Genomic DNA, 13797 nt, shown 5'->3' on the forward strand with positions numbered 1-13797 from the left:
CCGGCCGAGATTTGCACTGCCAGCAATGGCAGCAGCAGAGGTGTGATGGGGCGTCGCCTTCCCCTGATTGCCGGGCTGCCTCCCACCCCTGAGAGCTCCCAGATTGTGAGAGGGGGCAGGCCAGGCCGAGGGACCCCCCACAATCCAGTGCATGAATTTTCATGCACTAGGCCTCTAGTCTTTTTATAATAGAGGTTAGCTTATATTACTTTTCTTTTTATATATATATATCTTGACCGGAATCGAACCCGGGACCTTTCAGTCCGCAGGCTGACGTTCTATCCACTGAGCCAAACCGGTTTTGGCATTACTATTCTATCCTTATAATTTTTATCTCCCTTTATTTTTTCACAGCATATTATATTTTTTCAGATATATATTTATTTGCTTAATTATTTATTAAATATCAACCTTGACTAAAATGTAAGCTCTCTAGGGGAGAGATTTTTTCAATTTTTGTTGCCTGCCATATCCCCAGAATCTAGCATAGCATACATTTGTTGGCTGAAGGAGTCTATCAATTTGGGGGGTGATCATATATACTTTTTTCTTTTGAATTTTTAAATGGTTAGTTATTGCAATAAATTTTCCGATGTTGAACTATCCTTGCATTCCTAATGTGACTCCACTTAGTCTGGTGTTTAATTTGTTTAAGATGCTGTTGAATTTTATTTGCTAGTATTTTAGTTACTATTTCCTCAGTAGATTTTCTTTAATTGTGGTACCTTTACTGAATTTTGTTCTTTTATCTGCTTTGGATTGAAACAAAGGAGCATTTTTTTTCCTCTCAAGGCAACCTAAATTTATCTTGCTTAGCAGAAGAGAGATTAATTTTCTCTAATTTAAAGATCCAGGATTATTTCAGTTCATATTTTTCTCCAATATTCGAGGCTGAGGTTCCTCTCAAGTCAAGTTCCACTTACTGATCATGTCCATTAAAGTGTTGGTGAGGATGTGGAGATATTGGAACTGTCATATATTACTGATAGGAATGTAACTGGGTGAGCCCATTGTAGAAAATTGTTGGGCAGTTCCTCAAGAAATTAAATCTAGCCCTTGCAATTTTTTTCAGTGGTTAGAGCATCAGGCCTCAGATCGAAGGGTCTCAGGTTCAATTCCCCATCAAGGGCACATACCCGGGTTGCAGGTTTTGATCCATGTCCCTGGTTGGGGCGTGTGCGGGAGGCAACCAATTCATGTGTTGCTCTCACATCGATGTCTCTCTCTCTCTTTCTCTTTCCCCTCCCTCCCTCTCTTCCACTCTCTCTAAAACCAGTGGAAAAAATATCCTCAAGTGAGGGTTAAAAAAAAAAGTTAAATATAGAATTACATATGATCTGGTAATTCTACTCCTGGATATATTTCCAAAATAATTGAAAACAGATGTTCAGACAACAACTGTACACAAATGTAAATAGCAGACAACTCAAATATCCACCAAAAGATGAATGGATAAACAAATTTGGTACATCCATATGATGAATATTATTCAGTCATGAAGTGAGGTACTAGTACATGCTACAACATGGATAAAGCTTGAGAACATTATGCTAAGTGAAAGAAACCAGGCATAAAAGCCCAAATATTATATCATTCTATTTATATGAAATATCTAGAAAAGGCAAATCTGGATATTGAGGTAAGTCAGTCTCTATAGCTTAATAGACAGAAAGCAGACTAATGGTTGCCAGGGGAGAGGGAAAGGAGGGAATAGGAAATGACTGCTTAATGGGTACAAGGTTTTTTTGGGGGGTGATGAAACAGTTCTGAAACTAGATGGTGGTGATGGTTGCACAACGTTGTAAAATGTACTTAATACCATTGAATTGTACACCTTAAAAGGATAAAATGCTAAATTGTATGTTATACAGAGTGGAGGAAAGGTAGGTTTACAGTTGTTCATATGAAAAATAATACACGAATTAATTTCACTTGTATTATAATACAAAAGTAATCCCTGTCTCACACACCCTCTGGTTTTAGTGCTGGAGTTATGTTGACATATTCTTACTTAACTGTTCTACTCTTTAAAGCAATTCTATAATGAACTTGCTCTTGCTATTCACAGTATCAGTTTCCATCATTTTGGATTGCATCTCGTTTGGGGCCAGCCTACTGTCTGCTATTTGTTCCTTTAGATGAAATTCTGTGCAGTGTTCATAGCAGACTACTCCTTTCCTTTCTTAGTTCTTTCAGCTCCCAAAGGGGCTGAGGGAGGATGAGGAGAAACATTCCTTCCTCTTCTCCCTTTTTATAGGTTCTTCCACTTATTCATTTCACTTCAAATGGAGAAATCAGTTAACTGGAACCATCAGACTTCCACCCTTTAAGTGGTGGCTTGAAGAAGGAAAAGAGGGCCATTTCAGCTTTCAGGAGCTCTTTGCTCTAATTTCTACAGGAATAGTAGAGGAAGGGACTGGCTCTTTCAGTCATGAGTGATTATATTCTGCAACGCTAAACCTATAAATATTAAATGCCAATTTTTGTGGTGGTAAATGCCACCAAATTAGCTTGTCTTTAAAACTACACATAACCCTGGCAAATATAATTTCAGCTCTTTTCTCACACTGCAGTATCCTTTTACTTACACCATACTTTGACAGAAAAAGAATGGAACAAGCTTCATTTTGATTCATGAATGTTGTTTTTATTCTAAATACTCCATGTGAGGGGAATGCAAATGGACACAAGATATATGCAAATTCACTTGCATACCAAGAGAAGGCAAATGAGGCTTATAGTTCTTAGGTTCCTTGATCAGGCTCCCTGGGTGAAAAGGCTAAAGAGGTGTCTGTAACTGAATTACAGAGAACGTCATGTTTGAGAAGGGAGAGGAGAGATGTTGGCTGCCATACAGCTCCCAGCATTCCAGAACCTGCATATAAAAGTGAGTGCAGCTGCCAAGGCAAGGGAAGGCGCTCAATGAAAGAACGGCCTTCACTGGCATGAGGGCGCCCAGGGCACAGAATGCATAGAGCAGGATAAAATGGAATTGCCAACTTTTCTGCTTTAGGTTTTGACCCCAACTCCCTGCATATAAGTCTTTAAACCACTGAGTATCTCTTCTTGCCTTCTCTCTTCTCTTTCAGCCCAGGCCAGGACTAGGGTACAGTGAGTGAGACATAAAACTTAAGGGGAGCCAAAACACTCAGTAATCAAGATAATGTTTTAATGTAATATTTTTTAAATTAAAAATGAGTGCAAAATAATCTATGATGAAAAAGTTAAAATTTTAAATACAGAATTCTGTCCTGCAGTTGTACAACCCTGCCTTAGTCACTTCACTCTAAACCTGACCCTGACTCCATTGAAACTTTATTTGCAAAGCAGGTGGATGGTTATAGTTTTTTTTGTGTGTTTTTCTTAAACCACTGTATTAAAATATTATTTTTCTTGATTACTGAGAGATTTTTTTTTTTTGTTTGGGGCACCTATTAAATTTGGTGCCCAATGGAGAGTATGTTACTCATCTTACCCTAGTTCTGGCTCTGTTTGAATCTCTCCTTTTTTCCTTTTTTTATAACCTTATGATGATTCTGTTTGTGAACAAGCTCTTTCTTGAATTTGACTTATTATAACGAGAACTGAGAACATGCAGGCTTTTGCAGAGAGCTTTCCTCATTCCACCTTCATTCTTTGACTTCTTTCTCTGAAATCAGTTCCCCGGCAGAGCACTCTTAATTTTCCTTTCCTGTCCTTTTGTTGCTGTGTCTCACATCTCCTACATTTCTAGATCCCAGCTAGCCAAGATCTGTCATCTGTGATCTCCAAGAGCCCCTCAATTCTTGTACTGACTTTAGACAACTAGGAAAAAAGAGAAATTTGCTCCTCTTATGACAGAGGTTCTTATGTTTGAATCATGTCCACCACTCACAGGACAGGGTGAGATGGCTTGCTTAGAAAAATGTGTGCATACCATGACAGAGACATGCCAAAATTATCTTTGAGTTACTTATGCCTATGCTGTATTTATAAAAGAGGATTTATGAATGGTCTTTACTTTGGGTTGCCTTAATGTTTCTGTTCTATCCTAGGTTTGCATTACAATAACATCAGAAGTATTTTTAAGTAATGTATATTCAACTATGCACAATGAGAGGGAGGGTGGAAAGGAGAGAAAGGAAGGAAAAAATTTAAATTTTTAAGGTAAAGCTGAGCCATTCCCCAAAATGAGGATGTATTCCAGAGCATCAGAAGAGAGATGTGAATGTGGTGTTTCCTTACAAAGCTATGTCTATAGAACTGTACTTTATGAAAAGTTTTAAGGATATTTAATTTTTCTGTGATTAGCTTTTTCCTTATGTGTTGATTTCAGCCCCCCTCCCCCATCAATGCTATTCCACTGGATAGTAACAAATGATTGTTGCTCTTGTGTTTTGTAATAGTGTTTTTCACTTGTTTTCTCATCCCTAATATTGGGATAATACTAATACTGACCTCATAGGGTAACTAGGAGGATTAAATGAAATAATGCATATAATATGCCTGGTGTTTAGTAGGTATTCAGTAAATATTAGCTATGACTATAATAGGTCTGAGGTTGCACATGTGAATGAAAAAGGAGCCACATACTAAGCTCACAGGAGGCCTGCATGATGGGTCTTACAAACTCAGAGATGGAAACTAACCTCATAGGATGGTCTGAACATAAAAATGATGGGTAGGCATGTCCTAGGCATGCAACTTCCTTAACAAAGGTCAGTCTTTACTTAAGTGAGCCTGTTTATTGCCTTTTGCATCTAAGATAACATATTTTTGAAATGTCAGAGAAATCTCCTTTTCCAAACCCCTCAGGGCACAGCCATTGCACCAGAGTACAAACCACAGAACCCCTCACTGTTATCTTGTTTTCACATACCATCTCTATATGCTGTAAATGTTAATTGTTAACTACCCTGTACCCATCAATGTGAAAGAAGTATGTGTCTCTCTGTTTTGCTTTTTATCCAATCCCAGAGATTCCCTCCTCTTTTACTTTCTCCCGCCTCCTTAATCTATCACCAATGGATTTCATGTAACCCTCTTACTCAGTGGTTCTCAACCTTCCTAATGCTGCTATCCTTTAATACAGTTCCTCATGTTGTGGTGACCCCCAACCATAAAATTATTTTCGTTGCTACTTCATAACTGTAATTTTGCTACTGTTATGAATCGTCATGTAAATATCTGATATGCAGGATGTATTTTCATTGTTACAAATTGAACATAATTAAAGCATAGTGATTAATCACAAAAACAATATGTAATTATATATGTGTTCTCGATGGTCTTAGGCGACCCCTGTGAAAGGGTCGTTCGACCCCCAAAGGGGTCGCGACCCACAGGTTGAGAACCGCTGCTCTTCTTGTCCTTTTATTTTACTGTATAAAATAAGCTGCAAAACTGCATTTTTTGGAGCATTTTCTCAATCTTTTAAGATTTTGCTTCCTGAAAATTGTAATCAAATTGGCTCAAATAAACTCATAAAAGTTATCTATAGATTTAGACATTTCTTACATCAATACATGGCTGCATGGTAAGTCTACAGTTTGAGGAGTTGCTAATAAAAATATTGACTTCTGACTATAATGGTAAGATCTAGTCAGGCTTTCTTCTAACAGCATGTTATGAGTTTGTTTTTTTTCATAACAATATGTTTAGTAAATTCATAGATAAGAACAATTACTAACTTCTAAGGACCACAAAGAAAACATGATACACTTAGAGCAAAATGTTATGAAATAGACTTACAGCTTGGGTCCCTTTATAATTTCTACTAATAGTGATCAACTACATTTTAATTCCTTCTTCTATTCCCAGGTGTTAATGGGAGATTATCTTCCTTCCATTCTTAAGCTTGCTTTGCATGTTTAAAAATATCAGTTTTGGCACTAGTGCTAAAAGTTTTAGCAGTTTGGTAAAAAGACCCTAAGCCCTAGCCGGTTTGGCTCAGTGGATAGAGTGTAGGCCTACGGACTGAAGGGCCAGGTTCATTTCCAGTCAAGAGCACATGCCTGGGTTGTGGGCTCAGTCCCCAGTCGGGGTGAGTGCAGGGAGGCAGCTGGTTGGTGATTCTCATCATTGATGTTCTATCTCTCCTTCTCCCTCTCTGAAATCAATAAAAAATCTATTTTAAAAAAAGACCCTAAGAGCAGTTTCCTCCTATTTTCAGTTTTCTCATTCTTTTATCTGGTTGGGGCTCAGTCCTCATTCTATTAGATTTATTAGGGGAAGAAGTCCCGTCAATCTTCCAAATATTTAATTTCTCTCCTCTTCTTAGCAAAAACTTCAGGGAAAGATAAAAAGGGTATTTTACACATACCTTTTTCTAATTAGGGATTTCCTTAATAGTTGGCTTTACATAATTAAGCTGAGAAATCCCCCAGCATCTATCACTCCTTTCTAATCATTGCTTAATACCATTAAAATTAGTTTCTCTAGAGCAGAGGTTGGCAAACTATGGCCTACAGTCCTGCTGCATGTTTTGTAAAGAAAGTTTTATTGACCTATTGTGCATGGCTACTTTCCTGCTACAACAGCAGAGTTGGGTTGAGACCATATGGTCCAAAAGCCTAAAATATTGACTGTCTGGCCCTTTAAGAAAATGTTTTATGGACCTATTGCTCTAGAGCAGCTGTAGCTTTTGGCTTTGTGGTCAGTTGTCTGTTGCTGAATAATGAATTACCCTACAATTTAGCAGTTGAAAACAACAGATATTGTTCACAGTTTCTGTGGGTCAAGAATTAAGGAGTGGTTTAACTGGGTAGTTCAGTCTTAGGTTTTCCCATGAGACTGCAGTCAAGATGTTGGCTTAACTAGAGTTGAAGCATCCTTCCAAGATGGTTTGTTCACATGGCTCTAGTAGAAAGCCTTAGTTCCTTGCTAGCTCTTGGCAGGAGGTCTCAGTTCCTTGCCACATGGACCTTGCCATAGGACTACCTGAGTGTCCTCACAACATAGTAATTGCCTTCTCCCAGCAAGAGATCTGAGAGAGACCAAGTTGAAAGCTATAACATCTTTTAGGATCTGGTCTCAGAAGTCATACATCTTTATTTACGCCATACTGTATTTGTTAGAAGTTACTAAATTCAGTACACACTCAAAGAGGGGAGAATTAAGCTTCATATTTAAAGGGAAGGTGTATTAAAGAATTTATGGACATATTTTAAAACCACCAAGCTTGATTGCAAATCTTTTTTAAGGTGATTTTTAAAGGCCTACAATGAGTTGACAAACTTTTTCAGAAAAGAGCCAGTTAGTAAATTTTTTTGCCTTTGTGGGCCAAATGGTCTCTGTTACAACTATTCAACTATGTATCAGGAAAGTAGCCATTGACAATAGGTAAATAAATGGGCATGGCTGTGATGGGTAAAATTTTATTTATAAAAATAGGCAGGGAGTTGTATTTGGCTCATGGGCTATAGTTTGCTGACTCCTAGACTAGAAGATTATTTTTCAAGAACACAAATAAAAAAGTCAACTCTCATAGAAGACAATTTAAAGCCAGAGATCTGTGCACCTTTGGTCCTTTCTAACCAGGTCATAAGCTCCTCCAGGATAAGAACCATGGCTTATACTTTTTATTCTTCTTCAGCACTTAATAAGATTTTGGGTATATGGTTGCTATTTAATTAATAAGAGCTTATTATTTAATGGGCTCATAGTATTCCATTGTATGACTACTTTATAATACTTAACCAATTGTTTCTGGTCTTTGTTAGTACAAATAAGCTGCAAAAATTATGTTTCTTCTACATATTTGTATACACATGTAAGTATATTTTAGGAAAGACTCCTAGGAATATAATTGCTCAGTCAAAGATCTTGTATACTGGTAATCTGACAAAAATAGTTTAAAATTAAAGATAATGTTTAACTTATTTCATATGTACAATATTTCAAGACAAAGAAAACGCTGTATGGAATGACTTTATCTATAGACTTGTGATCTTCATAGAACCCTGTATGCTTTTTCTATGTAAAATAGTATAATTGAATGCTAATGACTGATGTGTGTATTGTCAACGTGGGGTCTGTACTCCACAGAGCAGGCAGGAATGAAACATGTCTCCCATTATCATGCTTTCAGAAACTTCTTAAGATGCCTCAGAGAATGTTTAGATTTCCCAGAACATAATATAGAAATCAACACTAGCACTGCCCTTGCCACATCATAAATTTAAATCTTGAAAGTCCTTGTTAAGACACAAATATATTCAGGAAGCAGTATATTCCCTTATCCCACTATCGTGTCAGTGCCTCCTTTGGAAAGTCCCAAGGGATTGGCCTTACATGGGTACATGAAGAAAGAGGTGACATTTTAAAGAGTTGTTTTCTACTAAAAGAATCATTATCGTGGAAAAGGGGAGGAATGGACCAAGATGTGTTAAGGATTACTAAGTAGCAGATTGTTTCCTCGTGTTTCCTGTTAAAGTAGACATTATTATCTCTGTCTCACAGACGAGGAAGCGTGTTCAGAGTATTTGTTGACTTTCTGGCCAAAAAGCTGGTAAGTGGTGGTCAGAATTGATTTGCATTGGGGTCTTGCTAACTCCAAAGCTGGTTCTACTATATCGCGCTGCCTCCTAGTGTGCTCAGAATGCACTGATAGCGTCATGATAGAGACACAGAAGACTTCAGGGCACTGATTCCCCTAGTCTGGCCTTAGGACATTTCAGGAAAATTGCAGCCATGGCTCTGTTTTGCTCTGTCCAAGAAGAAGCAGGAACCGTCTACCTAAAAGCAGACTTTCTAGAAGGTAAAGGGAAGCCAGCAGAAGAGATGGATGGGATAATAAGAAGGAATGACCTTGACCTAGAGTTGAGAGAAATTATTTAATTCAGTCATGTTCTTTGGTCATTATGCTATTTAGAGGAAATAAAAAGGGGAAAAGAAAGAGAAGGCAAATAGAGAGGAAAAGGGTGGTGGTTAGGGGGAATATCTGAGAAGAATGAAACTATTTCTATTAATGGTTCCAATGAGGCAAGATCAAAACTGAAACTCCTTTGCTGTTCCTCTTTATGGTTTTACTTTAGGGGGAAAATCGATTTCAGTGTATTTCAGCTTCTCTACCTAAAAAATATTAGAAACAACCTTTGATTCTAGTAATTACTTTTCTCCCTGGCCTAGGAAATTGCCCATGGATTGTATTTTTTTCTCAATATAGTATATGATATGTATAGACATATAATATAATGAAAAAGCTAGCGGAAATTTCATTCATTTGGACTCTATTAATTCAGAATTTATAATAAAAATTAGCTATTGGTCATGCTGCAATTTATGTCATTGGGAATACACTCATGTGTTGCTGAACAACAGAGATGCCTTCTGAGAACTGTGCAAACATCATCGAATGCACTTACACAAACCTAGATGTCATAGCCTACTACATACCTAGACTACTAGTATGTGGTATAGCCTATTGCTCCTAGGCTACAAGCCTGTGCAGTATGTTACTGAACTGAATACTGCAGGCAACTGTAAAGGGTACAGTAAAAATATGGTATAAAAAATAAAAAATGATACACCTGTATAGGACACTTACCATAAATGAAGCTTGTAGAACTGGCCTAGGACATTACTGTATATCGAGCATGTCAAACTCATGGCTCATGGGCCGCATGCGGCCCACAAACAATATTTTTGCTGCCCAGCCAATATCATGGTATGTCAGAAACATTTCAATAAACATTTTGCAACTTAATTTTTACAATATCCTGTTATACATAATTATTAATAATGAACTACAACATTCGCTAATGACTGATTACTATAATCGTGTTGCATTCATTTCCCTTATGCACCTTACGTGCAGGCGCACTATTTCTCTCCACTAATACTAGCAGTGAATATTTTAACAGCCGATTGCCATGTCATTAGTCTAGGACTGACTTGTTTGGTGTGTGCATAAGGAAATACTTCGCTTTCGGAGGACAAGAAAAATAGGTTTAGCCCTGACCAGTTTGGCTCAGTGGATAGAGCATCGGCCTGCGGACTGAGCTCCTGTTTGGTGTGCGCAACAGGAATTATTTTGCTTTCGGAGGACAAGAAAATAGGTTTATTTGCATTACGCTTATTAATTTGTGCAGTTATTCAGTATCTGATAAGTTAATGTTCAAGATTTATTAAAATATTTTATTATTTTATGTTAACGATTACTCATTTATTTCAGCCCTTTGTATCCAGCATGTCTCTATCGAAATAAACCTACATTTCTAAGAAAATTGAAGCTTTTATTTTTTTGTGGCCCACATAAACTTAAACCTTGTTTATGTGGCCAGTGTTAGCCTTTGAGTTTGACATGCTTGCTGTACTTGATTATAGACTTTATAAATACTGCACACTTAAGCTACAGTACATTTATAAAAAATGTTATCTTTCTTCAGTAGTAAGTAATATTAACTGAAGGGATTAAGCAAAAACAACCAAACAAAAAACCTGATAGAAACATTATAGCAATTACCAGAGGAAAGGGGGTAGGGAGGAAGTAGAAGAGGACATAGGGGCGATAAATGGTGATGGAAAGAGACTTGACTTGGGGTGGTGAGCACACAGTACAATATACAGATGTATTATAGAATGGTACACCTGAAACCTACATAATTTTATTAACCAATGTCACCCCGATAAATTCAATGAAGTTATTATTAAGCTAAAAAGCATAAATAATCTTAGCTTACTGTGACTTTTTACTTTATAAACTTTTAACTTTTTAAAAATTTATTTTAGAGAGAGGAAGAGAGAGAGAGAGAGGAAACATTGATGTGAGAGAGAAACATTGATCAGTTGGTTGCCTTCTGTACATGCCTTGATCAGGGATTGAAACTCAAACCCAAAACCTGGGTATGTGCCCTGACCAGGAATTGAACCTTGAACCTGCCACTTTTTGGCCTATGAAAGGACACTCCAACCAACTGAGCCACACCAGGGCAACTTTTAACTTTTAAAAAAACTTTCTAGCCCTGGGCAGTGTTATTAAGTGGTTAGAGTGTCAGTCCTGCCCACTGAAGGGTCTCAGGTTTGATTCCCAGTCAAGGGTATGTTATGTGGGTTACAGGTTTGATCTCCAGCCTGGGCCACGTGCTGGAGGCAACCTGGAAAAAATATTCTGGAGTGAGGATTAACAAAACAAGCAAACAACAATAAATAATAACAGTAAAAAAACCTTCCTACTCTTTTGTATTAATACTTACTTAGCTTAAAACAAAACACACCCTAGCTGGTTTTGCTCAGTGGATAGAGCATCGGCCAGTGGACTGAAGGGTCTCAGGTTCAATTCTGGTCAAGGGCATGTACCTCCAGTGCAGGCTTGATCCCTGTCATGTGGTTGTTTCTTTCTCTCTCCCCCTCCCTCCCTTCCACTCTCTCTAAAAATTAATGGAAAACTATCCTCAGGTGAGGATTAACACAGCAAAAAACAAAACAAAAAACAAACCCCAAACACAAACACCTTGTACACCTTATCAAGTATTATGCATTGTAGATTGTGCTAAGATCTTATGTGGCTTCATCACTAGGCAATAGAAAATTTTCAGCTTCCTTATAATCTTATGATACCACTGTCTTAAATGCTGCCCATCATTGACTAAAACGTCATTAGGCAGCGTGTGTGTGTGTGTGTGTGTATGTGTGTGTGTGTAGTTTTTTTAAAGACAATGAAGTCATTGAAAACACAAATGGTGATATTCAACTCAATTAAGAGAATTAGTTACCTATAAGTAATTTAAAACCATTTGATCTTTACTGCTTTAGTCTGAATTCAGAACAAAAAAATAGTTGACATTATTCAGCAGTGAAATTCTTGTTTATATGACATTAAATAGCAATTGAATTAATCCCTAAGGGAATACTATACAGCCTTAGATCAACTTTTAGGGAGAGTTGAAAGTAAGAGGTTAAAAAATAATTTTTGAAAGGAAGGGTTATACCAAAAGGAAGTAGAGAATTAGAGTCTAGTAGAAGTATTATTGGAATTCACACGAAAGAGGTTTTTTGGTGACATCCAGAGGTCAGTTTTGGTAGTGTGGTGTGGATGGAAGCAAAATTTCAGGTTTCAAGGAATGACTCAGTAGTAAAGAAATGGTGGCTTCTAGAGAACATTCATTCTAAATGTGTGGCAGGGAAAAGAAGGGTAGTAACAATGGAGGAAGGAGCAGTAAGTGCAAGTGGGGATCTTTGCAAAAAGTGGGAAACTTTTGCATAATTGAAAGCAGAGAAAGGAGACTATGCTAGAAAAGATGCCCAGCTGGCGAGGCTCAGTGGTTGAGCGTCGACCTATGAACCAGGAGGTCACGGTTCGATTCCCGGTTAGGGCACATGCTTGGGTTGTGGGCTTGATCCCCAGTAGGGTACATTGCAGGAGGCAGCCGATCAATGATTCTCTCTCATTATTGATGTTTCTATCTCTCCCTCTCCCTTCCTCTCTGAAACTAATAAAAAATATTTTTTTAAAGAAAAGAATGAGAAGGAATAGGATTAAGAGGCTGGGCAGAAAAGGAAAAAAAATTAATAAATTAGACTTTGCAAAATAAAAATATTCTGTTCTTTGACAGACACTTCAAGAAAATGAGAAAACAAGCCACACACTGGGAAAAAACATTTGCAAGACACATATCTGATAAAGTATTGGTAACCCAAATATGTAAAAGACTCTAAGAAAACAAGCAATCCAAGAAAGAAAAAAATGGACAAAAGATGTGATCATTTTATAAAAGAAGATATACAGATGGCAAGAAAGTACTTGAAAAGATGTTACATGATTGGTCATTAGGAAAATGCAAATTAAAATAGCAATGAGATATCACTGCACACCTAGTAGAATGGCTCATATGAAAAACAATAACAGCAACTGATCCTGTCAAATGCTGGTAATGATGGAGAACAACTGGAAATTGCATTCATTGCTGGTGGGAATGCAAAATGGTCCAGCCACTTTGGGGAACACTTGGCAGTTCCTATGAGATTAAACATGCATTTACTATGACCCAACAATCCCATTCTTATTTAAGAGAAATGAAGACTTACCCCGACAAAAAACCTCTATGGGAATTTTGTAGCAGCTTTGTCCATATTTTTTAAAAGTTAGAAATGTGCCAAGTGTCTATCAACTGGTGAAACTAATTATGGCATACCTATATAATGGAATACTGTTCCTCATACAAAGGAACAACTACTGATACATGCAACACCATAAATGACTCAACAGCATTATGCTCTGTGAAGGAAGCCAGGTTCAAAAGACAACATACTATATGATTCATTTATATGACATTTGGAAAAGGGAAAACTATAGGGACAGAAATCCAATCAGCACTTGCTGAATGGCTGAGGGAAGGGGAGGTACAAAGAGGTAGGAAGGCTTTTTAAAATTTTTATTTTTCGTAATAGAAATACTATGTATCTTAGTTTTTGCAATGGTTAAAATTTTTGCAATCACAAACTGTATAAGTTTGTCAAAATTCATAGAACTTTACACCTTAAAAGAGTGAATTTTACTGTTTGTAAAGTATACCTCAATCAACTTCTTAAAAATTCTTGCAAGTGTTGGGTAGAGAATATTTCCTTGGCAAAAGTAGGAATATTTGATCACCCGTGTTCTTTGTTGCTTTAAAGAATTTGCATACATGTTTCCTCTACTTAAGGAGCCTCTTTCCTCCCCTGCCCCCACCCTCCAACCCCCCAATAGCTCCTTATTCTCCTTTGGGTTTAGTAAAGCATTACTTTCCCCAGAAAACTTTACTGGACCCCATAAACTTGGAACGTGCTCTTGCTATGTGCTCTTAATGACACTCTTATTTAGTTCATATGGAGGGTTAT

The 13797-nt window shown here is 37.3% G+C and overlaps 1 long non-coding RNA gene across 2 annotated transcripts in view; it reads left to right on the forward strand.

The window, feature by feature from the left end:
- The window catches only part of LOC107184458, a 35354-nt gene extending 22686 nt beyond the window's left edge, over positions 1 to 12668 (forward strand). For both annotated transcript variants that reach the window (XR_001515310.1, XR_001515309.1), the window contains exon 4: positions 12534 to 12668. This is a non-coding gene — a long non-coding RNA (uncharacterized LOC107184458). The remainder of the gene's footprint in view (positions 1 to 12533) is intronic.
- The last annotated feature ends 1129 nt before the right edge of the window (positions 12669 to 13797 follow it).

Source organism: Myotis davidii, unplaced genomic scaffold (genome assembly GCF_000327345.1).
Source record: "Myotis davidii unplaced genomic scaffold, ASM32734v1 scaffold545, whole genome shotgun sequence".
Lineage (NCBI taxonomy): Eukaryota > Metazoa > Chordata > Mammalia > Chiroptera > Vespertilionidae > Myotis > Myotis davidii.